The sequence below is a fragment of the Zeugodacus cucurbitae genome, chromosome 6, assembly GCF_028554725.1.
Source record: "Zeugodacus cucurbitae isolate PBARC_wt_2022May chromosome 6, idZeuCucr1.2, whole genome shotgun sequence".
Lineage (NCBI taxonomy): Eukaryota > Metazoa > Arthropoda > Insecta > Diptera > Tephritidae > Zeugodacus > Zeugodacus cucurbitae.
In genome coordinates, this window is record NC_071671.1 from 59,077,636 (window position 1) to 59,104,974 (window position 27,339).

Below are 27,339 nucleotides of genomic sequence, written 5' to 3' on the forward strand. Positions count from 1 at the left end.
TTAGGCGTTTCTTAACCAAAGTTTCACACCTTATACTGATATAACATAGTAATGAGGTTATGATGAAAGGATAAATAAGTTTTTCGTTTTTTAAGGTAACCTTAAAGGGCTATAAGTGTAACCCATGAAAAATTAGGTGGTTTTCGTGATTTTTTTTTAAGTTTTTTGGACATAATAAGTTAAATTTTAGGCAATATTTCAATATTTTTTTTTGCAAAATATTGAAAAATAACGCAGTTAAGTGGCAAAAAAAAAAGTTCCCCCACTGCTGCCAAGATTCCGGCCGAATGAGTAGCCGAAACAAAAAAATTCAAAATGGTTCTTAAAGTTGATGGTATTGAAGATCATATGACCTCAGATGACCTATGATTTTTGAGAAATATAAAAAATTAACAAATTGGCATATTTTTGAAAAAATATTCGATTAATTAGATAAAAAAAATTCGTTTTTTAAATTCCAAATTGACACTTTTCAACCAATCAAAAAGGTTGATCATATAAATTCATATAAAGGTTGATCATGAGAATATAATCAAGAATACTCAGTTTAAATTTGAAGAAAATCCGTCAATTTCTCGTTGAGTTATGAAGTCAGCAACCTTGAAAAATGCCGTTTGGAGAAAAACGCGCTTCATTTCATTCCTTCATATAAAGCGGTTTATACTATTTAGAACACTGCCATTCAAAAACTACTCAAGATACGACCTTGCCGATTTCACAGGATATTTTTGAAAGTTTAAACTATCAAATAAGCAAAAAATCGATTTTTCGAAAGTGTCACACTGGTTTAACCCCTTAAGAAAATCTGTTAGGGATCATATATAAAAGACAGCCTTAAAGGATTGAGATAAGTAAAACATTATTTGGGAATATTTGATATGAACATATAATTATGTTAAACGTTGTTCTTTGTTGTTGTAGCGACTACCCAAACCCTACTTAATAGTAAGAATATTAGGTGTTGACATAGCACTAATCGGAGTCGGACAAAAGAGTGATGAGGTTGAGTGAATAGTTTAGACTTTTGGGGCAATCTCATTTATTTCTCTATATTTATATTATAATGACAATAAAAAGGAACAAAATGGAAAAGGGAAAAATTTATAATTTCAAAAATGTTCTTGAAACTTTATGAATTTATGTTTATTTTTTATTTTCTTTAAATCTAAACTATCCAAGAAATATTCTATTATATCATAACTAAATTGTCAATGTGCACTTTGTGCTGGCCTTCACTGCTTTTGCCACTACCGACATTACATAACTTAATGTGCAAATAAGTTGATGCTAAACTCTCGAGGCCCCAAGCATACAATTAACATATTTTAGACACATACATTGACATGCTTCTATGCTGTACTTGTAGATGTGCTTCTTTAACGCATAAATGTACGGCTGACTGTCTTGTCAACATTAACATTTGTTGCTGACATTAAAACTGATTTTGATATATGTATGTAAATAATATTGTAGGTTGAATGTCACAACAAAAGTTAACGAACCGGTCATAACACCACACAGCACCACAGAGGGTATGCATGCCACTGACGGCACTGTAGTGACACATAATTTACACAATAACAACAAATAGATAGATAAATAAATAAGGAAAGAAAGCAAATATGCAAGAAGAAAGCTGGTAAATGAACAGCAGCTGAGATACAGATAGATGACAAGTAAGAGAGAGAGAGCATAACTAAAATAAAAAGGAAATACATATAAATAAGCAAGCAAACGTACTGACAAATAACTGCGCATATACCACGCATACGCTTGCTTATGTAAGTGTAATGTAATCAGCACGAAGTTGAGTGGCAGAGTAGGCCAGTAAAGACCTTCGACCATTTGACAACATGCGTCAGCTTGGCTCCTTGCCGCATGCTATGTGGCTGTTGGACGCACTCAAGCATATCAATCAGTTTAGTGGTACTTGTTTGTATGTATATTTGTGTCTAGATATGTGAGGGTCATAATCTAGCAAAACAATGCTTAGACATACTTCGTTTGTATATCTGTGCACATGTATCTGTACATATGTATATATATGTCTGTGTATCTTAAAAGAAATAGCATTTCATAGATAAGCCAAGCAATTGTTGTAATATTAGCCGAAAAAATATACATTTTTAGTTATGCTTTATACATAAAAGATGTCCATTGCGGCAGCGTTGACAAACGATATGCGTCTTGTTTGCATATAATTACCGCAAGAGGCAAATACATATATACACATGCGTAGCATAACGGTTTCAATATATTTATGCGTGCGTATCCAACTTTGAATGACAACTAGCATACGAAGTTTTGTTACGAGATAACGCTGAAAACAAAGCGAAACACACAATTGGTGCCTTTGCAGAGCCCACGGGGCGTATGAGTAACAAACGAAAATTTATGTAAGTGTGTGTGTCTGCAGTCAATCCGAGACAGCATGTGGAACAATTGACTGCGTGAATGACAAAATCCCACAAGTTATGCTGAATTTTATTTGTCATTTACGCACAAGGCTGCAGCGGGATTGGGAGGCACGCACAGAGAAGGTAGATATTCATATGAATATACAGACTTGTCTTTATAACTGTATGTGTATCTATATACTCGATAAATACAAACAAAAAGCGCCTGCTACTTTTACGTTATTCAGAGTTACCGCAGCAGCCAAGCAGACAACTGATAAGCGCCCACCTACAGTATCCCTCATATGTGTATATTTACATATATGAGTGCGTTCATTCAAAAATCTGCCTCTATATCTGTCTGCATGCGCTTTAAATGCTCGCTTTGCGGTTCAATTAACGCAGAAATGTTGAAATATTTGCGCGCAATCACATGTGGCATATTGGCACTGCGGCATATCCGCCTCCCTCATTTCCCAACAACCGCTTGATTGCGGCGTTTGTGGCACGAAAAGTTATTTTTTTAGTTTTAGTGGCTTTATTTCGGTGCGCCACTGCAATTTGTTCGCCAGTTTTAAAGCAATTAACTATTTGAAATCACAGAACAGTCGCAACTAAAAGTAGCCATATCAATTGTTTTAAACTACGTCAGAGCGACAAATGACTTTAATTAGCACAACTCACTCGGAATTGTTAAATTTTAGACCAATTTTTTTTATATCCAGATTGCTATCTGTTGGCCTCCTAACTCAACCATTTCAATCTATCTATTTTTTTTTTTTTTTTGTATTTGTTTGCCACTATTGTTGTATGATTGATAGCTTAACTTTGTTGCGCATGCGCGTATATTTGTTGGCGTGTCTATGTCATAATTGAGTGATGTATTTCTCTCTCTACCTACTGTCGCTGTTGGCATAATTATGATCTATGATGACTCATAAATAATCAGACTTGTTATATATATATATACTTTTGTATACCTATATATATAAATATATATATAAAGTGAGCGTATAATTAGACCACTTCTGTTAATAGTATAACAACCAACAGGCTGTAAATCACTCAAATGAATGTCAGGAAAAATTAATAATTGACAGTTACTGATGATATAACTTCGAGTATATACTCATAATTGTTGATGAATTAATCAATTGGAAATTATAAAAATGGTTAGAAATGCTTAATCAACTGTATGATAAATATACTTCCGTTAAATTGGCTAGACAAACGATTTGTTAAATTGAATTGCAATTTTTAATGACTATATTGGCATTTCATAATTATATTTGTTTTTTTAGATGAGGAATTAACATTTTTTTTATCGACGGTGTTACTTTTCAAAGAAAATTAGACATTCCGCCAAAATGTAGGCAACAGTTTCAGTACTATAAACTGTTGCCTAAATTTTGGCGCCATAGAATATCCTAAGTCAGAGATTGTATGAATTTATCACCTCTTTCGTTTCGGTGGAAAAACATACGATGGAACTTCTCTAACTCGAATCACCATAATCCATCAAAAACCTTCGATTTAGAGAGACTTCGAGTTATAGAATTTTCATTAAAACATACAATTTTTCAAAAAGCTGTAAAATTTAGATTTATACCCAGCTTTATTTATTTACATCGCATAAAGTTTTATGTACATACTTTAAAACCTGTATTTTGTAATTTTGTTCGACTCCATACTAACTTTTAAAATTCTGCCTCAATAGTAAAATTTTAAATTTTATATTATGCCCTGGGCGAAAAGTTCGATTTATGGAAGGGATTTTGTATGAGATTTGACTTCTATTGCCCATTCATGAGTTCGAGTTATGGAGAACTTCGATGGAATGAGATTTGTATGAAATTTGACTTCTAACCGATAGTGTCAATTCAAAAGTTCGAGTTATGGAAGTTCCACTATAATTACCATGAGTTCTGAGAAAGTTGAAAATGACTACAAAGTACTATAATTTCAGATTATTAATAAAACCAACGTTCAGTTAGGGGCTTTTATGATTCCACAAGAGTTCTTTGTAATAGAATCGCAAACAAATAGTGAGCAATTCCAAAAGGACATGTATTTGAGGTAGTACAATCGCGAAATAATTTATAGAATATTTAAAATCACTGTGTCAACCATTTAAGCAAAAGTAAAATATATGCAACGTTGCCTACATTTAGGTATACTCTCAAAATAAGCTTCTTTTCAGCTTAAGGTATTATTTTGTCTTATAACAATTTTTTGTTTAAGTTTTTAAATGGTTTTTTTTTCACTTACCTCTTCTGATTATTTCCTTACAATTTCGAATGATTTTTGCGAGCCGATATTCTGGCTGAACTGTAACCGCAGCTAACTTAACACTTACACTTGAAACTTTACTTATTTACAATTGAAGCTATTATTTCGGCCATTATTGAAAGGGAAATTGGTTAAGCTGCAAAAGAAGAAAAAAAAGCAATTTTTTGTAACATTTTTCATAAAAAAACATATTTTTTGTTTTTTCGGCTGCTTCTACAGCTTATCTAGAAATTAGAATTTGAGGTCAACAAAACTAGACGATTATAGTGCGGCATATAAGATACTTCAGTAATTATGTTGATAATGGTTTGCTTAGTTTTCTATAACTTTTCTCGAATACCACACACCGAATACATAAATTAATAGTTAAGATATATAAGCAGCACTCAGATTTTTTTACAAAATGGAAAATTGGGGAGGCATCGCCCACTTATGGTTCAAAATCCACATCTCAGGAACTACTCGACCGATTTCAATGAAATTCGGTATATAATATTTTCTTGACACCCTGATGACACGTGTAGAAAATGGATGAAATCGGTTAACAACCACGACAACTTCCCGTGTAACTCAATTTTGAACTCCATCTTATTCCCTCACTTTATAATATATACATAAGGAACCAATAAGATAGCGGAATAAAACTTTATACAAATACTGTATATGATCTGTGGATATCTTGTGAAAAAATTGTCGAAATCGGACTATAATCGGACAAAGCCCCGAAAACCGAATACGAATAATTCAGTGCCCCATGGTAATTTTTCACCGAAAATTTCGGTAAATCTCTCAGGTAGTGTGCCTCTGTACCAGAGATGGTTAAAATCGGGTCATAACTTCCCCTAGCTCTCATATACCTCATTATAGGATTTTCAAATTGGGGCAAATTGTGTCTTAATAAAAATATATCAATAAATTGCGAATCGGTTGTACCCGAACTTAGCCTTTCCTTACTTGTTATACTAAAAAAAATATGTAATTATATTTCTCTAATATCACTTATCTATTTTTAATACAAAACTACAATACATTATTCACTATAGCCACAAAGCTACAATACTACTACCAAATATTCGCTGTGACAGAGCAGCAAATATGCCGGTGGTTTACCAAACTGTGGCATGTGGTAGTATTGAATATTTTGTTAATGAAATTCGTACACCACAGATAAATCTGTTTGTTTGCTTGTGATAAGATAAGCATTTGTTGTTGTTGTTTTTAAATATACTGTGACAATTTAACCACACACATCAAAGCGATAATGGATACAAATGTACGTATGCTATTTGTGAAGTTTGTATATGATACTTCTGTATATGATGTATTATTCATATAACTTTGACGACATAAACAAAAAAATATTTCCGTTTTCTTTTCATTTATTTCATTCTATTTTATTTCATTTAATTCTTTTCTTGTTTACTTTTTTCTTTGCAAGTTTAAATTATTTTAATACAATTTCTATTTTACGCAAACAAAACATTGACCAAAACTGGTTTTCTCTCTTCCTTGCAGCCATGCGACAGCATAGAGAGATAAGCACTTGAGAACAGTAGCAAGACAAATAAGTGATAAGAAAGTAAAACAATAGATATGTGAAGGCCATTGCTTGATAAAGATTTCAAAATTTTGCATTTTAAATTTATTACGAGGGGTAAGTGTTGGCAAATAAGCGATGTAATAAATTTTGATATATATATTATTATGTAATTGAATTAGCTTTAGTATCGCAGAAGTGTTGAGAGAATTTTTTTTTTAATATGAAGTGAACTCCAAGTGATGTATTTTGGTATATCATAAAACTTACTTTTATTTCTAAAACTAAAGTAAAGAAAGCTCGTACAAGCCTATAATTGCTATAATGATATATAACATAGCTGTGATTTTACAGATGATTGTGTATTCAAATTAAAACTGGTTGAAACAAGTAAGAAAGAGCTAAATTCGGTTGTGACCGAACATTTTATACTCTCGTCATGTATTTATTTGATTTTATTTATATTATGTAATACACAATTTGACCCATATATTCGTCATATGTATTGTATAAAGTCCATTGAAAGTTGAAACCATAATATTAAGTTAGAAGCACCGAGATCCTCGTGTTCGATATATGGGGCTTTAAAAACCTAGGGTACGATTTCGGCGGTTTTTAGAATGGGGCTGCCACACTATAAACATAGTATTTGTGCAAAGTTCTGCACCGATATCTTCACTAGTGCTTACTTTATATATTGTATAGTAAACGATTCAGATGAACTTCAAAGTTCTGGTATATAGGAAGTAGGCGCGGTTGTGAAGCGATTTGGCCTATTTTCACAACATATCATTGGGATGCAAGGAAAATATTGCAAACCAAATTTCATTGAAATTGGTCGAGAAGTTCCTGACGTATGGTTTTTGACCCATAAATGGGCGGAACCACGCCCATTTAAAGTTTGATATACCAATTTGGGTGGAGCCCTTCTGTACCTTCTTTATAGTGAAATTTAAGGTTTCTGGTGTTACAGCATTTTTACAAGTTTTCAACATAACCTTTGTATGGGAGGAAGGCGTGGTTATAATCCGATTTCCTCCATTTTTGGATTGTATAAGGTAGTACCTAAAAGAAACGATTATAGAAAGTTTTGTTGATATAGTACGTAGTAGGGGGCGTGGCCACGCTCACATCTCCTAAAAAATTACATCCAAATATGCCCTTTCATAGTGCGGTCCGTATTCATGGCTTAGTTATGGCACTTTATGTGTTTTCGGTTTTCGCTATTTTGTGGGCGTGGCAGTGTGGTCCTGATCATTTTGATATATATAACCCTATATCTAATTCGTTTGGGTGTTACAAACAACCGTTATGTGAACAAAACTATAATACTCTCTCAGCAACTTTGTTGTGAGAGTATAAACATAACGAGACTTCGCCCTCGAAATACGTCACTTTAGGCAGGCACATCGTACAGTGCATACCTGAATTTAACCGCCGAAAAGTATGCTTTGTAAAAAGCGTTGCCTACCTTTCAGCGCCAATATATTTCCATAAAACAAACAAATTTTTACATTTCGATAATAATTATTCTGTTATTAATTTTCTTTACTTTTTATTCGAGTATTTTAAATATTTACAATATAATAGTTGTTTTGATATTCCAATTACTGGCAAATTTTTATTGGCGCGTAAAAAAATAATAGTTTTTTGGTAATTTAATATTAAAAATGTTTAGTTAAATTTCTTATGCGTTCTGCCTTCTTCCATGAAATATTGCATACTTGCAAGCACCAAATAGTGTTTGGTCCCCAGAAGGTTCCGAATTCCAATAAATGTCTGCTTTGAACTTTCACTGGTATTCCTGGTATTCCCCATCATACACTATATTGGTTGCCTTCCTTACCTTGCTCTCACATACAAATACTTTACTACCGCACTCACCTAAGGCACTTCTTGTTAACACTGCTTAGAGAGTACCATGACTTCTAGGTTATTGAAAGGAAGTCTTTTAAGAAAACTATAGCACACAAGCGCACTAAAACCAAGAGCTAAAACAAAGCCAACATAACGGTATTTTGACAAGAATTGTACACATTTTACAAAAAACTGCATTGGTGAAACTGTTTTGAGAAGGTATGGCAAACATGCGGAGGTATTTACTGAAACACGCGTGTGTGCCTGAGTGTAGTTTATATTTGGCTTACAGACATAAACAATTGCTTATGTGAAGGAAGGAAACTTGTTTTCGTTATGATTTCCACTTTGGCCGGCGCACGCGTATCTCTTTACACACACATTCCTATACGTGTGCCTGCGCCTTCATGTTAGTTAATATACAAGTAGTTCACCTGCAAGGCAATTTGTTACGGCCACAGCATTAGCAACAATTTCTTCTCGACGTTGAACGGAAAAATTTAGAAATTCTTCTTCAGAAAAAACGATAAAAACAAAATTATTTTGAAGCAACAGGAAAAACAAGCAGCTAAACTAAGTAAATAATGCATAACAACAACCACGGCTTTGTGTACGGAACTCTTGGAATTCTTAAGCCACGTTAGAAGTGGGAGTAGAAACAAAGAAGGAAGACAGCAGCAAATATGCACTTACAACTTTGCACAACCTGCGCCATACACTATGTCACTAACAGTTTGTTAGAAAAACCACACCTGCCATTGCCGGCTGGCCACTTCTTGTGTTGTCATTATGAAGGTGAGTATGTGTGTGTGAGTATCTTGTTGCTTCAACACTTCACTTGTATCCAGTGGATGTAACTATCCGTGGCTCGTAAATGCGTTCGCGCACGTGAAGGTATGCCTTTGATGTGCGGTTTTGTGTATGTGAACTAAGGTGTAAAAGACACTGTAGGAAATAATTTTAACAAAACCCATAAAAAATTATAAAATATATAAAAAACAAAAAAATTGGAAAAAAATCATATGCTAAATTTTGATTTTTTGATCTCAGCAAAATCCCAGATTTGTTGTTTTTGTTAATAAAAATAAAAATTTTTATATTTTTTATACTAAAAAATTAAAAAAAAATCTTTTGTTTAATATAACATTAAATAAAGTATTCTTAACTCTAAGATAATAAAAAAATTTATTTCAAAAAATTATTAGGTGGCAACTCTATTGAATTTTTTTATTAATTAAACTCAGTTTTCAAAAACATTATTATTTTTGCAGTTATATATACAGCAAACAGAAATAGGTGGCAACTCTATAAAATTTTATTACAATCAAATCAATTGGCAACCCTTACAGCATATTTTATATATTTTCAAATAAATTATCACTTTCGTTCTCTCAAAAAAGTTAACTCGTTACTAATTAATCCTTCTGGCTCTGCTTTCCTTCAGGGTATTAAGTACATACTGCTATTGTTTCTTTGTTGTTTGTTTACTTTTGAACTCTTGTAACCAAAGCTGTTTGACATGCACTCGCTCACATTCCATATGAGTGCATACACACACGCTTACACACAAGCGCCTCAAGTGCCACCGGCAGTATATTAGAAAACAGTTATTTTCATGTAAGTAAATTCTTCGTTTTAACTCGGTGCCTATGCATGCCGTAGAAGTTTGTGAAATTCCCATGAAAATGTGCAATTTCGCAGATATCTGGCAAAAGCTGAGTGAAGTGGCCATGTGCAACAATTTTATGAATAGCTGTATCCACAGGTGTATTCGTATATGTATAAAAGAGTGTACGTAGCAAGAAAAATGATTTACTAGATGGGAGTTAAACTTCTCCGAAGATAAGATAGTAATTTTAATTTTTTTTTAATAAATTAAAGTGGCAACTCTGTACATTTCTTCTAATGGTGTATGAGAGTTTTTGTTAGCGATAATAATTGAAATGAATTTTAGTTATGCGATTAAAAAAAATTTTTTGGAAAAATAGTATTATTTTTTTGCTTTTGTGGCAACCCTATTTCGTATAAAATCTGTTTTTAATTATTTTACAATACCATTTTCCTGTATTATATAAAATATATTGCAGTATTTTTAGTGCTTTATTTTTTCACATTTTTGAAAATTTAGGTGGCAACCCTTTCGCAAATTTATGATTCCAAACCACCGAAATAGATATAAATTAAAAAATTGCAGTGATGTTTTTATAAAGAACTGTTATGGTACATATTTTTATGCATAAATATAAAGTACCCTAAATGTAGGCAACGTTTTTTTAACAACTGACATACTAAAATAAAGTGTGAGAAAATAATAATTTTTATTCAAAATAATCAATTACGCATTCTGAATCTGATGCATAATACACGTTTCTTTGATTCTACTTTTGTCGATTTATTTCTTTACCTGAATATTACAGCTTTTCTAATACACTCCTAAATGTAGGCAACATTATTTTCGCATTAGTTACAAAGCTACAAAAATAAAATAAAATACTTAGCATCACCTCAAGTGATTATTGCATCTTGCAGTGGATAATAAAGTAAATATTCTACATGATATTTAAAGTGACCTTCACCTCAGGTTGCTTGGCTCTGTGGCAGCTGTTTGGCAACACCGCTATCAGCACTTTACAAAAAGTTTCAGTGTTTTCATTAGCAGTACTTGCGATTGTTGGCAGAATATTTACTTATATAAATTATATGTACATATATGTATAATAATGTATATATGTAAATTGAGTGCTTATGTTCTTTTCTAAAACCACCACTGCGTATGAGTAACATAATTTCTCTTGTACATTTGATACACGAGCTTCATTTATTTATTTTCTGGAAAGTTTTGAACGCATGTATAAAAGTTTTTCACATCGCTAAGCAGCTCAATTTATTAAAAAAAAGTTTACTTTGTGATTTTTAAGTGAGGAGAATAAAGATATCGAATTTAATTCGTACAAAATATTTGAATTTAAAATATACCGAAAAGCGCCTCTTGCAAGTGTTTTCATACTTAACAGTGAAAATATTATCTTCAAAACCGAAAATATCCCGCTTGTTTAATTAATGAAAATCAACTTCCTCCTTCTTTTCATTCACTCAATTATCTATGCCGAAATTTCAAGTTTGTTCTGCAAAGTCTACTACAATGCGGCAACACGTACTTAAAACGCTTATACACAATAATTACACAATCACTGCTTGTTTGTTATTGTGCATTAAAAATATAATTACCGCTTTAAATGAGCGAAGCAAACCAGTCGTTGAATAGTTTATGGCAGATGAGGTAATTTATATCGAGTATACGAAATATATTGTTCTTTAGTGAACTGGCCGTTTCAGTCAACCAAAAGGAAATAAACAACAATCATATATGTCATTTAAACAATTCAGCGTACCAAAGGTACATATTTAAACAGTATTTTGTAATAGTTTTATTTAAAAATACCAAAAACCCAGCCGTTGGCACCTCATCTCCCATGATGTGTCCAAAAAAAAAAAGGACTTGCGGTGGACAACATAACTCATGATTGGTTCATCTAAAAACAATAAACCAAATTGTTATTCAAAATATTGACCGTCGCTAGCTACTACTTTTGATCATCATTCTCGCAGATGCGTATTCCGTGCAAATGTCGAGAACTCGGATCAAAAATTGACATTTTCAGTTGTGAGAATAAGTTTGGGATGCAAACAGATCTCTGGGTTAATGTTGACACAAATGTTCAAGATCGATATAAAACGATTTAATCGATTTCATCAACCATTGTGTGACCCTAGAGACATCTATTGGAAAACGGCGGAAGTAAATCTAAATCTAGTTAATGAACGAAGAAAAACAGAAAATGTCGAAATTTAAATTTTCGACAGAATTTAAACCAAACATTTCACTTTTTTTGGTCAAATTTTTGGACATATATTGGCTAAAAAAACAATTATAATATAAATATAAAAAAATCTTCGTTCATTAACTAGATAATGATATTCTAAAGTTGTGTGCAAAATATGAAAAAGATCGCTTTACAACTTTTTGAGTTACCGTTTAAAGTTTTACATTCGTACTGACGTGACCTGGTGCGTCCAAATGGTATACGTCTTAGAATATTACTCGGATTGATTTGATATTTTTGGATAATATTTTAAACATATTGCACTATTTTATAAGGCAAACTTTTTTTTCGCACTGTTCGCAAGCCCATATAAATTATGCAGAATATTGCTCATACGCCATGACTCAGTCAGGTGCATTTACTATAAGGTCACAGGTGACACCTCGATGTATTAATAACATTTCAAACAGATTTCTGTCTCTTCTGTCTCTTTCCGGACATAAAACAACAATATAATAACCATAATTGACTGAGTGAACGACCAATATTGGTCGCAAAAAACAAAGAAGTCGTCGATGTCAATGCGACAATTTAGAATTTCGTTACAGGAGAGCTGACACAGATGCAAATTACGATGACGTAGCCAACTATCCAAAAAAAAGATTTTTTAACCATTGTAAATGCCTGGATTATCACCACTTAATTTTACATTTAAAAGTAGCATCAGTTGTCATCATGCTGTATAACATAAATCAACCACGACTTTGTAATGAACTTTGTATCGTCATCGAAGCCAAGATTGATTGTATATCTTAGCCACAAAACGTGTGGCCGGGTCTGTTAGTTCTAATATAACATTTAGTGTTAGCTTATAGCTCTTTATAGTGTTATAATATATATAATTTCTTGGACATTATGGAATTACTGGAACTCATTCACGCGTTGTTTATTCAAAAGTATTTTTTGCTGTAGTTTATTGTTGTATTGTTTATTCAATTTATTTGGTTGGATATTTCTTGTTTAAATTTCTTTCACTGTTAGTCCACTATCCCTATTATTCGCATTGAAAATGAAAATGATTTTCATTTTATACAATTTTACTATTATAGAACATTTTTATGAGCGTTAAAAGAAAATTGTATGCGTCAGCAACATGGTATTAATGGTACAATGTTTACAATGTTAAATAAATTTTCCAATAGATGTCTCTAGGGTCAAGCACTGGTCGATTAAATCGTTTGATATCTATCTTGGACATTTGTGTCAACATTAACCCAACAAAATCTTTGTAGAGATCTTTGTGCATCCCAAACTCATTCTCAAAACTGAAAATGTTACTTTTTGAGCCGAATTCTCGACATTTGCGGGAATATCTCTAGGCTCAAGCACTGGTCGATTAAATAGATTAAATCGTTTTACGTCGATCTTGGACATTTGTGTCAACACTAACCCAAACTTATTCTCACAACTGAAACTGTCACTTTTTGAGCCGAATTGTCGACATTTGCGGGAATATCTCTAGGCTCAAGCACTGGTCGATTAAATCGATTAAATCGTTTTATGTCGATCTTGGACATTTGTGTTAACATTAATCCAAACTTATTCTCACAACTGAAAATGTCACTTTTTGAGCCGAATTGTCGACATTTGCACGGAATAATCATGTATTTTGAATAACATTTTTTAACCGTTTTTATACAAAAAAAACTTAAATTTACAAAAAAACGGCGGAAGCAAAGTTGTAGACCTAATACTTCGAATGTTTAACATACCGAAATATTTATCAAAAGTGAACAAAAAATCCTTTTCGGGTCCTTTTAGATTTTTTTTTTTTTATAAAAAATATTTATTTTTTATTTTTTTTATATTTTTACTTTTTTCAAGCATTTTTCAAACACCTTTTCATAGTTCAAAAAAATTTAACAATAATTTGACGTAATTGTCCCACTGTTAGTCGCCGTAACTAACAATAGTTTCAGGCAGTAGTAAATCATGGCACATAAAACCGCTTCTACCCGTAGCAATCAAAGTGTAAACAAATGAAAATCGACAATTTTACATACACACAACGAAGTAAGTGACAAAAACAACAACAACAACTAAAGTAAATTCAGAAATCGTTTGAACTAAAAGAGCCAAACTGGCGATTTGTCAGCATTTTAGAGCAATAAAAGTTCTGAAATACATACGCTTTCACAAACACACACACGTGCATAAACAGAAATACTCGTGCAGCAGCTCACCTTGGCAGCGAGATTTCGAAATTGATTGATATTTTACGCTGGAAGCAAATTGATCGATGACGTACAAGCATGCGCTAATTTCAGCATATATCATGGCACATATTTATATATTTCTACATACATACAGTTAACGGACACACACACATTTCGATTGCCACATCATGACCGTTAAACCGTTAAACAGCTATCGAACAAGCTATGTAACACAAATGCAGCAGCGGCGTGTAATTGACTGCAAGCGACTGTGCGACCGAAAGCGATCTAAGTGATTGAGTGCTTGGCGCATTTTACCGCTTAAGGGATAGCGGTACATATTTGAGAGCATATTTCCACCTTTTTATAAAGCGTAGTGTATATATGCTTCTAAATTTAGGTGGTACACTGCGTATACGTAACCTGTTTTAAACGCCGGTATTTTCAGACAAATGCTGTTGCATTTGAAATCGCTCATGATTGCATTTTTAGTTATTGAGAATTGTTGTTGTGCCGCGTTAAATTGTCAATTGTTTGTAGATTTCAATTTATGGCATTTGGACAACTGGTTATTTATTGGTTATCTGTGACATCAGCGATTAAAGATTTCGTTTTTAATCTCATAAAAATCTTCATCTTTTAGCCATACGAAAGAAATTAGTTATACTTTGTAACATCACAAGAATGATAATAACTTATACAATCACGGTGGATATTGTTTAGTTGTTGAGAGCTGACATAAATCAATAAATTTTACATATGGCCGCTGGGGAAGTTGTGAAGTGATTTCTTATATTTTTGTATCCATGCAATATTAAAAAATATAAATTTAATATTAAATATTCTCAAGAATTTTATTGATTTATTTCACATATAGCCATATGTATACAACATATAATCAACCATAAGTACAGAAATCATTATATTAGGTTTTATGGGGCATTATGAATATGGTCTACACATTTCATTCCATTTTAATACCAAGCCACATTCACTTAAGAAATTATTCCCACAAAATGTCTTAAAGTTACCCCACATATTGACTACTCTTTGTATAATAATAAAGAAGGTAATAAAAAAGCCATCGTACGAATATTATTATTATTTTTGGATGGATGGATTATTATTTTGGATTATTCACAAACATGAGTTTCTTTGGACATCTTTATATGTACATTAATGATTGAATTATCTATTGGAAATTAATGAAAAATTACGAGTTTGAATATTTTCTAATAACCAATTCAATCAGTCTAAGCTTTCAATACGTTTGAAGGCAAATTCATAAATATGTTGAATCTTCATGGAAATTGGTTGCTAAAAGGTCGAGATCGGTTCATATATTATAATCCAAGCGGTGCATGCCGACTTTGTTGGCCTTAGAAAATCGCACTAAAACTCAACTGTTCTGAACAAGTATTTAAATCACAAATATTTTTTAAATTTATTATCATAATCATAAAAATCATAAAATTGTAAATTTTAATTAAATATATCGCCTAGGCTTTGGAGCAAATGATGATATAGAACATATATCATTTTATTAAGCATTTTTTCTATGTCAAGGGGTTAAGTGGGTTTAATTATTTCAAAATTGAAAAAAAATTATATCCTTATTAAATAGAGCAATATCTTTAAAATATTATCCAAAAATATCAAATCAGTATGAGTAATATTCTAAAAGTTATAACCTTTGGAAGTTCCGCCTATCAGGCCCAGTCAGTATTAATGAAAAACCTTAAACTTGTTTATATTAAGACTTAATTTTGTAAGTCGGTGGTCATGTCATCTGACATAGTTTTGTTGAAATTTTGCACAAATATTTGGGATAACATTGTCTAGTTAATGAACGAATGATTTTTTATATTAGGTCTACTACGTCCGCCGTTTTCCAATAGATGTCTCTAGAGTCAAGCTCTGGTCGATTAAATCGATTAAATCGTTTTATAACAATCTTGGACATTTGTGTCAACATTGGATGTATGTTATTGGCGTTCAACCGTTTAGCCTGTTATAGCCGAATCGATGAGAGCGCGCCACTCTTCTCTTTCCTTCGCAGTTCGGCGCCAGTTGGAGATTCCAAGTGTAGCCAGGTCGCTCTCCACCTGGTCCCTCCAACGGAGTGGAGGCCTTCCCCTTCCTCGGCTTCCTCCGGCGGGTACTGCATCGAACACTTTCAGGGCTGGAGTGTTTTCGTCCATTCGGACAACATGACCTAGCCAGCGTAGCCGCTGTCTTTTTATTCGCTGAACTATGTCAATGTCGTCGTATAACTCGTACAGCTCATGGTTCCATCGCCTGCGGTATTCGCCGTTTCCAATGTTCTGAGGACCATAAATCTTGCGCAAAATTTTCCTCTCGAAAACTCCTGGTGTCGTCTCATCTGATGTTGACATCGTCCACGCTTCTGCACCATAAAGCAGGACGGGAATGATAAGCGACTTGTAGAGTTTGATTTTGGTTCGTCGAGAGAGGACTTTACTATTCAATTGCCTACTCAGTCCAAAGTAGCACCTGTTGGCAAGAGTGATTCTGCGCTGGATTTCAAGGCTGACATTAACCCAACAAAATATTTGTAGAGATCTGTTTGCATCCCAAACTTATTCTCAAAACTGAAAATGTCACTTTTTTAGCCGAATTTTCGACATATGCGGGAAATTTTGCTTTTCTTTTTTAATTCCAAGAAAAGTGCGGCTGCGGTTCATCGACATTTGTAACCGTTTTTATAAAAAAAAACGTCGGAAGCCAATATATGCCGAAGTTTTGAGAAAAAAAGTGAATTTTTTGGTTAAAACTCTATCAAAAATTCAAATTTCAATATTTTCTTAAATAGATTTATTTAGAACAAATTTCAATATTTTCATTAACTAGATTTATCCACATTAAATATATCGAATATTTTTGTTTTATTGATTTTGGATTCACTAAAAATGAGTTATTATTGCGGTGCACGCAAGACCCTTTTTTTGGACACGTCATGGTAAATGAGGGCCAACGGCACGGAATTTTTAAATAAAAATTTTTTAATAAAAAAAAAAATGTAAAGATACCCTTGTTTTTGACCTCTGAAAACCAAGAAAATTTGAAGAAATTTTATTAAAAATCAATACCCTTTCATACGATCTATCAAGTGTGTAGTATTATAATTTTTGTGTCCAGAACTTCTGAGCATTTTTTTTTGGTACAGCATTTGAATTTACCTACAGCAGTTATTTAGTCTTTTATCTATATATTAAAGCAACGTCACTGAATTTTCATTAAATTACAATGTTTCCATTAAAACGAAACGTTAAAGAATGAATACTTTCCTGTATGTATTTGTAGTACAAATATGTACCTATATGATAACATCTACTTGGTCATATTTTTCTCTGCATTTTCTATTACATAAGCCTATCTGCACAGACCCTTCTTATATAATTTAATATATATGTATGCATATAAAAAAATATCTACTGGTTGCGCTTATCTTCGTGTTTGATTTACAAAAAACCTTATACGCCCACAATACGGGTATATATAATTATATCCACATATAATATATACCTTTATCTTACCATCTGCATATGTACACACTTGCATATATTCACTGTCTCTGTCGCTCGTGCAACGTGTGCTGGCATTCTCAGGTCAACACGTGAACACAGAATTTCAATCAAAGGAGTCCGTGTCGAGTTTTTGATAAACAAACCATTATTATCAGGTAAATGTAACAATTACTCTGTTGTTGAGTGGCTGATTATTCATGTTATACTAGTATAGTATGTGATAAAAGTTGCAGTTTATGAGGCGTACGTATACATATATTATGTATATGAAGGCTTAAATATTCATAGAATTGTTTGTTGTGCAAAGAAAATTTTCTAGGTTAGTTTTAAGGCTTATATTCAAAAGAATTAAGCGTTTAAATATCATGCAATTTGTTGACAAAACTGTTTTATGGTTTTATTTTCAATTTGTTATGCAAAATTCATTCCTTTGGTTGGCAATTAGTACTGGCATCATATTGTTATTGATATTGGTATTGCTATTAGTAGAGGTATTTCCATTGGTACTGGTATTGGTATTGGTATTGGTATTGATATTGGTATTGGTATTGGTATTGGTATTGATATTGGTATTGGTATTGATATTGGTATTGGTATTGGTATTGGTATTGGTATTGGTATTGGTATTGGTATTGGTATTGGTATTGGTATTGCAAATGGTATTGTTATTAATATTGGTATTGGTATTGGTATTGGTATTAATATTGGTATTGATATAAGTATTGGTATAGGTTATTGGTATCTCCATTGGTACTGGTATTGTTATTAATATTCGTACTGGTATTGTTATTAATATTGGTATTGGTATTGGTATTGATATTGGTATTGGTATTGATATTGGTATTGGTATTGGTATTGGTATTGGTATTGGTATTGGTATTGGTATTGGTATTGGTATTGGTATTGGTATTGGTATTGGTATTGGTATTGGTATTGGTATTGTTATTGATATTGGTATTGGTACTGATATTGCAAATGGTATTGTTATTAATATTGGTATTGGTATTGGTATTGGTATTAATATTGGTATTGATATAAGTATTGGTATAGGTTATTGGTATCTCCATTGGTACTGGTATTGTTATTAATATTCGTACTGGTATTGTTATTAATATTGGTATTGGTATTGGTATTGATATTGGTATTGGTATTGGTATTGGTATTGGTATTGGTATTGGTATTGGTATTGGTATTGGTATTGGAATTGGTATTGGTATTGGTATTGGTATTGGTATTGGTATTGGTATTGGTATTGGTATTGGTATTGGTATTGGTATTGGTATTGGTATTGATATTGGTATTGGTACTGATATTGCAAATGGTATTTGTATAATTAGTATCATATTTTTATCGATATTGGTATTGAAATTAGTATTGGTAAAGGTATTGGTATCGGTATTTCATCTGTTTATTTTAGAGTAAACAAATTTCTACTATATACTTTTGTAAAATTGCTAAAAAAATCAACCATTGTTGTTAAAAAGTGTTCATTAGAAAGTGCTTTAAGGATATTTATGTTACATACATTAAACCCTTATTAGTTCAAAATTCCTCTCTATGAGGGTATTTCGCTTAACAAAATAAAGCTTTCAAGAAATTTCAATTACAAACAAATATGACAGCAAAATAACAGTTATTGAACAAGTGCTGTCGCTTCCAGTGAAAATTTAACATATACGTATATAATAGTACCCTTCAGTATATATAGAGTCCCATGTGTGCATACATATGTACATAACGATGTACCAGTGTCATTATATCTATATAATAGTCAAAGCTAGATTACATAGCGATATGAAAGCTGATGTGACTTTCACGGAATCACTACAGACGGTTTAGTCTGCAGACAAAATAAAATGCGACCCTGCCTGAGTGTATATATAATATTGTATTGTATTATTATAAGCAAATATTACAAAAAAAAGAAAATCACACGAAAATCGCTTTATCTATTAAGGTCAATCAAGCCCACATATACACAGTACACCAGTATAACCATGTATGTATATGTATGAACACTTATAACTATAAATAAAAAATAAGGGAAAATGAGCAACTGGTCGGCCGTTGGCGCAGCGTAGACAGTAATTATAATAAAACTAAAATTGAATATGCGAGTTCATATGTTTGTATGTGCATGTGTATGGGCGATTATTTTGTTAAAAACAATGACGACAGCGCACACACACACCTCACTGTAGCTGAGCAGACAAATGGGCAAACGTTAGCATTAGAACAGACGATTGGCAAATAATGCGAATGAACACAAATCACGCACACGGAGGCAAAAAAACACACACACACTCATTTATATAAATATATAAATACATACATACTAGTAGATGAAAGGGAAGGGGGAGGGGGCACTATGGTGATATTGTATATGCATATTGACATATTGAGATTAAGTGCAATATAAATTATAAGTTCACTTGCGCAAAGCTTGCTTGTATGTGTGTTTATCGTTGTTTTCGCGCTGCTGAAATGCTGCTGGCGGAAGTGGATTAGAGCAAAATGCTGATTGAAATGATAAGATTTACGAGTATTTCGGCTGACTAATGAAGGATGCATAAATATATTTACTATTATGCACATATACATATTTACATACATAATTACATATTTACTTGTGTTTATCAAGCCATAATGTATGTAATTGTTTATTTTATTATACGAAATACATTTACAGCAGCACTAATATATGTTTGACTTTTTTCCCAATCGAAACATGCAACACTTGTTGTTTTTGCAAATTTATTGCAGTTGTTGTTGTTTGCTGTGATTTGTTGTTTTGCTTGATTTAAGCAGCACTTTGTTTTTCTTTCGGCAAATATTCATATATATTTTCATATACGGCAATAAAATTCTACAAATTAAACAAATATTTGTGCACAATCACTTCGAAATCGAATAAAAAATAAATCTGTATTGATTGCATTTGTTAAAGCAAATAAGTTCAATCCGTATGCTTTGGCGTTTTGTACTAATTTTAATGCAAAGCAATAAACTGCGTAAATTTTTTCTTAACTAAATGCAAATATTTGCATAACATAAAAAATGCAACAAAAAAAAAAAACAAAATAACAACAACAACGAAAATGCATATTTGTGTAGTTGATCGGTAGAAATATGCGCAATATTTATCAATTTGAGCAAAATATCAGATAAGAAAGCTGAATGTCGGTAAATTCTTCTATAAAGAGACACACCCAAATTGCGATACAGCAAAATTAATTAAAAATTAAAAGAAATGTTTTTCAGAATTATGAAGTGATTTTACTTTCTTATTTAATGTAACGCTATATGGCAACCCTAAATTTACTTATGCTGATTAGTTTGGATATGTTTATTTTTTATATTTTTTCAAATTTTCTAAAATATATCTATTAATTTATTAAAAGTTGTCTTTTAAGTCAAGTATTTGAGTAAATTTTATTTGGCAACCCTAAAATATCCAGCTTTTTTGAACTACCATTACAAAGGTGTATAGATATTTTTTAATACCTACCGTTTGTTCTAAGTAATGGGGAGAATGTCATAATTAATTATGATTTTAAAATAAGTCTGGCAACGCAACATTTTGCGTATAGTTCCCAAATTTACAAATAAACAAGAAAAAACGTTAACTTCGGCTGTACCTAAGCTAATATACCCTTCACAGGTGCATTTCTTTTAGTAACTATGTGTTTAAGCAAATCTAAAGACGTAAGAAAAAGAAAGTAGAAAAAAGACAAGTTTTTCATACAAGTCATTGATTCCGATCGTTCAGTTTGTATGGCAGCTATATGCTAGAGTGAACCGACCTGAACAATTTTTTCGGAGATTGAATTATTTCTATGAACATTAAACATTAACGCACACCAAATTTCGTGAAGATATGTAGTAAAATGCGGAAGTTTTCCATACAAGCCCTTGATTACGATCGTTCAGTTTGTATGGCAGATATATGATATAGTGGTTCAATATCAGCAGTTCCGACAAATGAGCAGTTTCTTTAATATAAAATAACATCTGCAAAACGATATCTTAAAAACTGAAGGACTAGTTCGTATATGGGGCATTCTCTGGAAAAAAAGCCACTTGAAAAAAAGTTCTTTATTTTCTTTGGCAATTATATATCTTATAGTACATGTAAAACCTAAAATAAAACATATGGTTTTAGGTCTGTGTAACTAGGAGTTGCCATATTATAAGGGGCCAAAGTTTTTTGTAAAAAAATTTTCGAACCGCCATAACTTTAAAACTAATGAACAGATTTTAAAACACCATGTGACTTTTTTGTACAGAATTTCTCAAACTTTGAAACTGTATATCGTGGACGTATATTTTCGAAAAAAGTCGAAGGGGGCATAAGTTGTTAAAAATTCCAAAAAAATTTTTTTTTCATTTTTTGCTATGAAATATTAATTTTAAAAAATTTTACGAAAAGTATATATGTTTAATTTCACTAAATTTCATTTACAGTTGGCAACACTAAATGAGTATTAAATTAAAATGAAATGGATAAATAACAGTTTTTCCAATAAATATCATGATATATTATATGTATATGCCACTGGCTTATGAAAATAGCCTAAATTTTCTTTCTTTTATTCCAATTTTTAAATATTTTACTTAAACGCCACTAAAATTAAAAACTAATTTCCCAAATTAAACACGTAGTTTTCATAATTTAATAAGCGCATTTGTAAACCAAAAGCATTTAGCTTTAAAATTTTTACATTGAACAAATGGCATAATATGGCATACGACCAAACTCATACCAACCACTTAAATTCATATGCATGCGAAAAAAAGTATAAATATTCACGACTGCCAGCGGTATCATAACTTTTAATTAGAACCTTTTAACGCCTCTAGATATTTTCCAATTAAAGCTCGTTAAAATTGTTATACCCATTTGTTTCGGGTTGTTTTTGTTTTACTTGTTTCTCATCTTTTTTTTGTTTTTCCTTTGGCTATACGCTTTTTCGTAGAAACCATTAAATGCTAATTTCACTTTGTCGCGGCGCATACGACGCGTGTCAACCCATTTGTTTGCCTATTTATTCATATTTTTAGCTCAACAACAGTGCAGAGCGGTGGATATCATTGTGTGTGTGTTTGCTTTTGCGCTTACTGACTCCTACTCATTTTGTCTATTGTTCTGTTCTATTAGTTTGTTGGTTAGACGTTCATACGCCATTGCAGCAACAAACCGCAAACAGACACGCACACTCACACCCACATACTCACACATAGTATTACTGATAGTACAAATTGTTTCTGTCACTTGTTGTGGTTATGCCATTCGCATTAGCACTGGCCGGTCATTGTTTATATGCAGAGGTACATATATATGTGCAAAAAATAAGCAAACAGAGAATATACTCGAAAATTAAAATGAAAAACAAAATAAATTGTAAATTATAAAGTACGCATGTATGCATGTTTGTAGAGTGCTTGTGTGTACTTTTATGCAAATTTTTGCATTGTTCAGTTGCGCATAAATTAGCATAAATAGCATTTAATGAGGCAGAAAGGGTAATCTTTTTTCATATTTTCATGCAGAGCGAGACACTTTCTAGTGGCACGAATACTAACTTTAGCATCTTTGAAATTGTTTACATTGTATTTGTTGTTCGAATTATTATTGGCACAATGTGTTGCTGAGGTGGCGTACTGGGCGTATGTGGAACGAGATAATATGGCAAAATTAAAAACAAAAAATCGCATAAAAGCGAAATATATAGAATCAATTATTATTTGTTTGCCTAATTAAGTTATTTATTTCATTAAATAAATCTTAAATTATATTTAATTTAATTATAATGTATATAATAAACGAACTTAATTTCTTTAAGATCACGTATACGCCCAGGTAGACACATTAATATTTTACAGTTGAAAATTAATTTATTTATTGTCGCTGAGATCAGCTAAATTAAATTATAGTTTCAGCTCTATTACATTTCACATAACAAATTTGAAAATTAGTTTCTTGTATTTATCTAATATTAACTACTTTTGATTACTAAGTAATTACTGGTTGTATTTAAACTTGGTTAATCATTACCTAAAAGTTTCAAAATTTGTTCCAACCAGTACTTTCGATTACGAATAATAATGTAAATTAAGTATGCATTATTAAAAATAAATAAAGATTGACACTCTTCAGATATGATTACTTTAATCTACCCTGAACAGGGTATATTAAGTTTGTCACGAAGTTTGTAACACCCAGAAGGAAGCGTCGGAGGCCCTATAAAGTATATATATAAATGATGAGTATGTTCAACTGAGCCGATTTAACCATGTCCGTCTGTCTGTCTGTCCGTCTGTCAGTATATATACGAAGTAGTCCTTCGGTTTTTAAGATATCGTTTTGAAATTTTGCAGATGTTATTTTCTCTTAAAGAAACTGCTCATTTGTCGGAACTGCCGATATCGGACCACTATATCATATAGCTGCCATACAAACTGAACGATCGGAATCAAGGGCTTGTATGGAAAACTTCCGCATTTTACTACATATCTTCACGAAATTTGGTGTGAGTTATTGCTCATAGAAATAATTTAATCTCCGAAAAAATTGTTCAGATCGGTTCACTGTAGCATATAGCTGCCATACAAATTGAACGATCGAAATCAATGACTTGTATGGAAAACTTGTCTTTTTTTACTTTCTTCTTATTACGTCTTTAGATTTGCTTAAACACATAGTCACTAAAAGAAATGCACCTGTGAAGGGTATATTAGCTTCGGTACAGCCGAAGTTAACGGTTTTTCTTGTTCAATTTTTCTTGGGAATTACAATTAAAAGTAATAACTTAAATTTATTTTTAACCATTAAATTTTAATCGAGATAATCAAAACCAAATATCAAAAATATTAAAAAATAATTTTGTGACCAAATAATTGCTATTTTGGATTATTTTTCTGAAAGACAAGTAATCATAAAACAATTGTTTTGAAATTAAAAAATTTTAATAGTATTTTAGGTAGTACTTTAAACTTCGAATTACAATATGTAAATTGTTATACAAAGTAATTAATAAAATTTCTCAATTTCTTTTTGAAAATAATTTTTTTTTTGTAGTACCTGAAAGTACTTGAGTAATTTAATTTTTAAGTAATGATAATCGAATTAATAACATAATAATTTCCATTGCCATTATCCATAGTACTTTAGTAATTTAACTTAAAGTAATGAAAATGTAATTAAAAAAGTAATCATTACCATTACTTTTATGCAAATTGTTTTTTAAAACTCTGTTTGAAAAAATCTTAAATATGTGTTATAAAATAAGTTAATTTTTATCAATTTGAGAAAAGTAAATTTAAAAAAATTTTAATTAGAAATGGCAACTCTAAATAAATGTTTCTTAATAAATAACTATAATTGAAGGTAATAAAACAAATCTTAAGCAATAACAGCAAAGATAAAGTATTGTATTGTAGTACCTGAAAGTAGTTAAGTAATTTAATTTCAAATTAATGATAATCTAATTAAAAACATATTCATTTTCATTACTTTTCAAGGTACTTTTGTAATTTATTTTTAAAGTAATGAGAATGTAATTGAAAATGTAATCATTACTATTACTTTTTAAATTCATTACTTTTTTCTACAATATTTGAAAAGCATCCCTAAGCTAAAATAAATAGTCATTGTATTGAAGTTTTTTTATTTGAGTTCCAAAAATTTATAATTAATTGCCTCCTTGTCTTTTCATTAAAGGTTTTTTTCCAAGAAACTTATAATAGTTAGTAAGAATTTAATTTTATTTTCATTGTAATGAAAAAATACTAACAAAATGAAATATTACATTGTCATTCAACACGCCGTCATCGACACACAAAAATTCATCTTGAATGAAAACTGCTGACCAATACTCAATTCATTCATTCGGCCACAGCACATAAATTGGTTTTACACTCTCTTCTCCCTCACTGCCTTACTTTCGTTAGGCGAATACTTAAGCCAGAGCTTTGTAAAAAAGGCACATCAAATACTAAGAATTCTTCTCAATTATTAAAAGCAGAAATTGCACACATTTCCTAGCAAACCCTTTCACATATTTTCTGGAATATATTTATTGAGCGAACCTCAAATTCCTGCACTATATTTTATTACTTCCGGCAAACTAAAATTCCTTTACCAAATAGCATAAAATTGGACTTTACTTTGAACTTTTCAATTAACGTAGCGCAATTTTTCATAGTTATGGCAAGGAAAATGTATTTATGGATACCTTTATCGGTTATGTTATTTTAAGGAAATACTTATACAAATAACTTCAACGACTTTGCCATACATTCCTTCTTTGCCTTCAAAGCTAAAGCTGTCAAACTTGTGCTCATCAATCAAAAGCAAAAGAATAAATGCAAAAAAAGTGGACACACACGGGAAATAAATAAAATGTGTACCAAAAGTAGTAGAACCCACCTTAGTTCATCAGCAGCGGTGGGCAGCACCACATCAGCAACGCGTCGCGCCGCAAGTTATTGCACTACACCACTATACGTTATAAAGCCGACGGCTGTCGCCCTTTGGAGTCGAGTGTTTGTTGGTTTGTGTGTTTGCGAATACATACATAGAGAGACGCACACACAGTCGCACAAATACTTTGCCTTGCGCCTCACTCCAACTTCTTGTCACTGCAAATTCTTTCGATTTCGATTTGTTATTGTTTTTGTTGTTCGTTTTTTTTTATTTTTTTGTTTTTGTATTTTTTTGTATTTTTATTTCTTTGCTATTTGTTTGTTTCTTCTTTTTGTTGTGTTTGTTGTGCTTCCAACTTTTAAGGCGTCATAACTCACTGCTGTCGCACCCACTTTACTCTACCACACACTTGTTTAATTTATTTGCAATTTTTGTTTTCTCTCAGTTGTACATATATATAAATATCTAGCAATATATATACACTCAATAAAAGCTTAGAACAAAGTCATCCACTTTTTTTATTTTATTTTATATTTTTTTTACTTTTTAATGCTGCGCATCACTTTATTTGCCTTTTAATTTATCATTTAGATATATTTATTTTTGTATTCAAAAATATTTTTTTATTTATAATCTTAAATTTAATATACATTTGTATTTGTTGTTGTTGTATTTATAAATATTCTCAAAAATATTTGTTTGTTGTTTTCTATACACACACTGCTACTACTAGAGTACTACAACTGCTGCTGCGACGGCTACTGCTTGGCTGCCACCAATACGTCAGTGTTTTTTTTATCACTTTTTCTCAAACAAGCGAAAACACAAACAAAAAATTATCTCTTCGTTTTTTGTTGTTATTGTTGTGTTTTTGTTTTTGTTATTTTTATTTTCTATTTATGCATTATCTTATTTTATTTTGTATTATATTTTAATATTTTCTATTATTTATTTCTCGTTTTCCACGCGTTACCGCCGGCAGTTCCACTGAAACTGAGCCATTTCACGCTGTGCCGTTTGCTTTTATTCATTGCCGCTAACACGGCTGTCTACTGTCTAAATTGTGTTCGCCACTACGCCCTACACATTGCCGCACACACCTGCTCTCTCTTTATTTGTAAGATTTTCACATCTCACAATGTTTTACGCTCACCGTGTGCCGTACAAACAGAGTGCGTATTACCAATTTGCTTTTACTTTTGCTGGTTGAAAGTGTAGCAAGTGGTGGAAAGTGTTGTTTGGTACAT

The 27,339-nt window shown here is 31.6% G+C and overlaps 1 protein-coding gene across 4 annotated transcripts in view; it reads right to left on the reverse strand.

Moving 5' to 3' along the window:
* The window catches only part of LOC105217464 (diacylglycerol kinase 1), a 159,432-nt gene extending 132,305 nt beyond the window's left edge, over positions 1-27,127 (reverse strand). The window contains exons 1-2 of one of the 4 annotated variants that reach the window (XM_054234653.1): positions 26,096-27,127; positions 4,665-4,821 (exon numbers count right to left, since the gene is read on the reverse strand). The gene's annotated coding sequence lies outside the window, so the exon portion shown is untranslated. The remainder of the gene's footprint in view (positions 1-4,664; positions 4,822-26,095) is intronic. The other 3 variants (XM_054234650.1, XM_054234652.1, XM_054234651.1) reach the window with 3 other exon arrangements.
* Between the last annotated feature and the right edge of the window lie 212 nt (positions 27,128-27,339).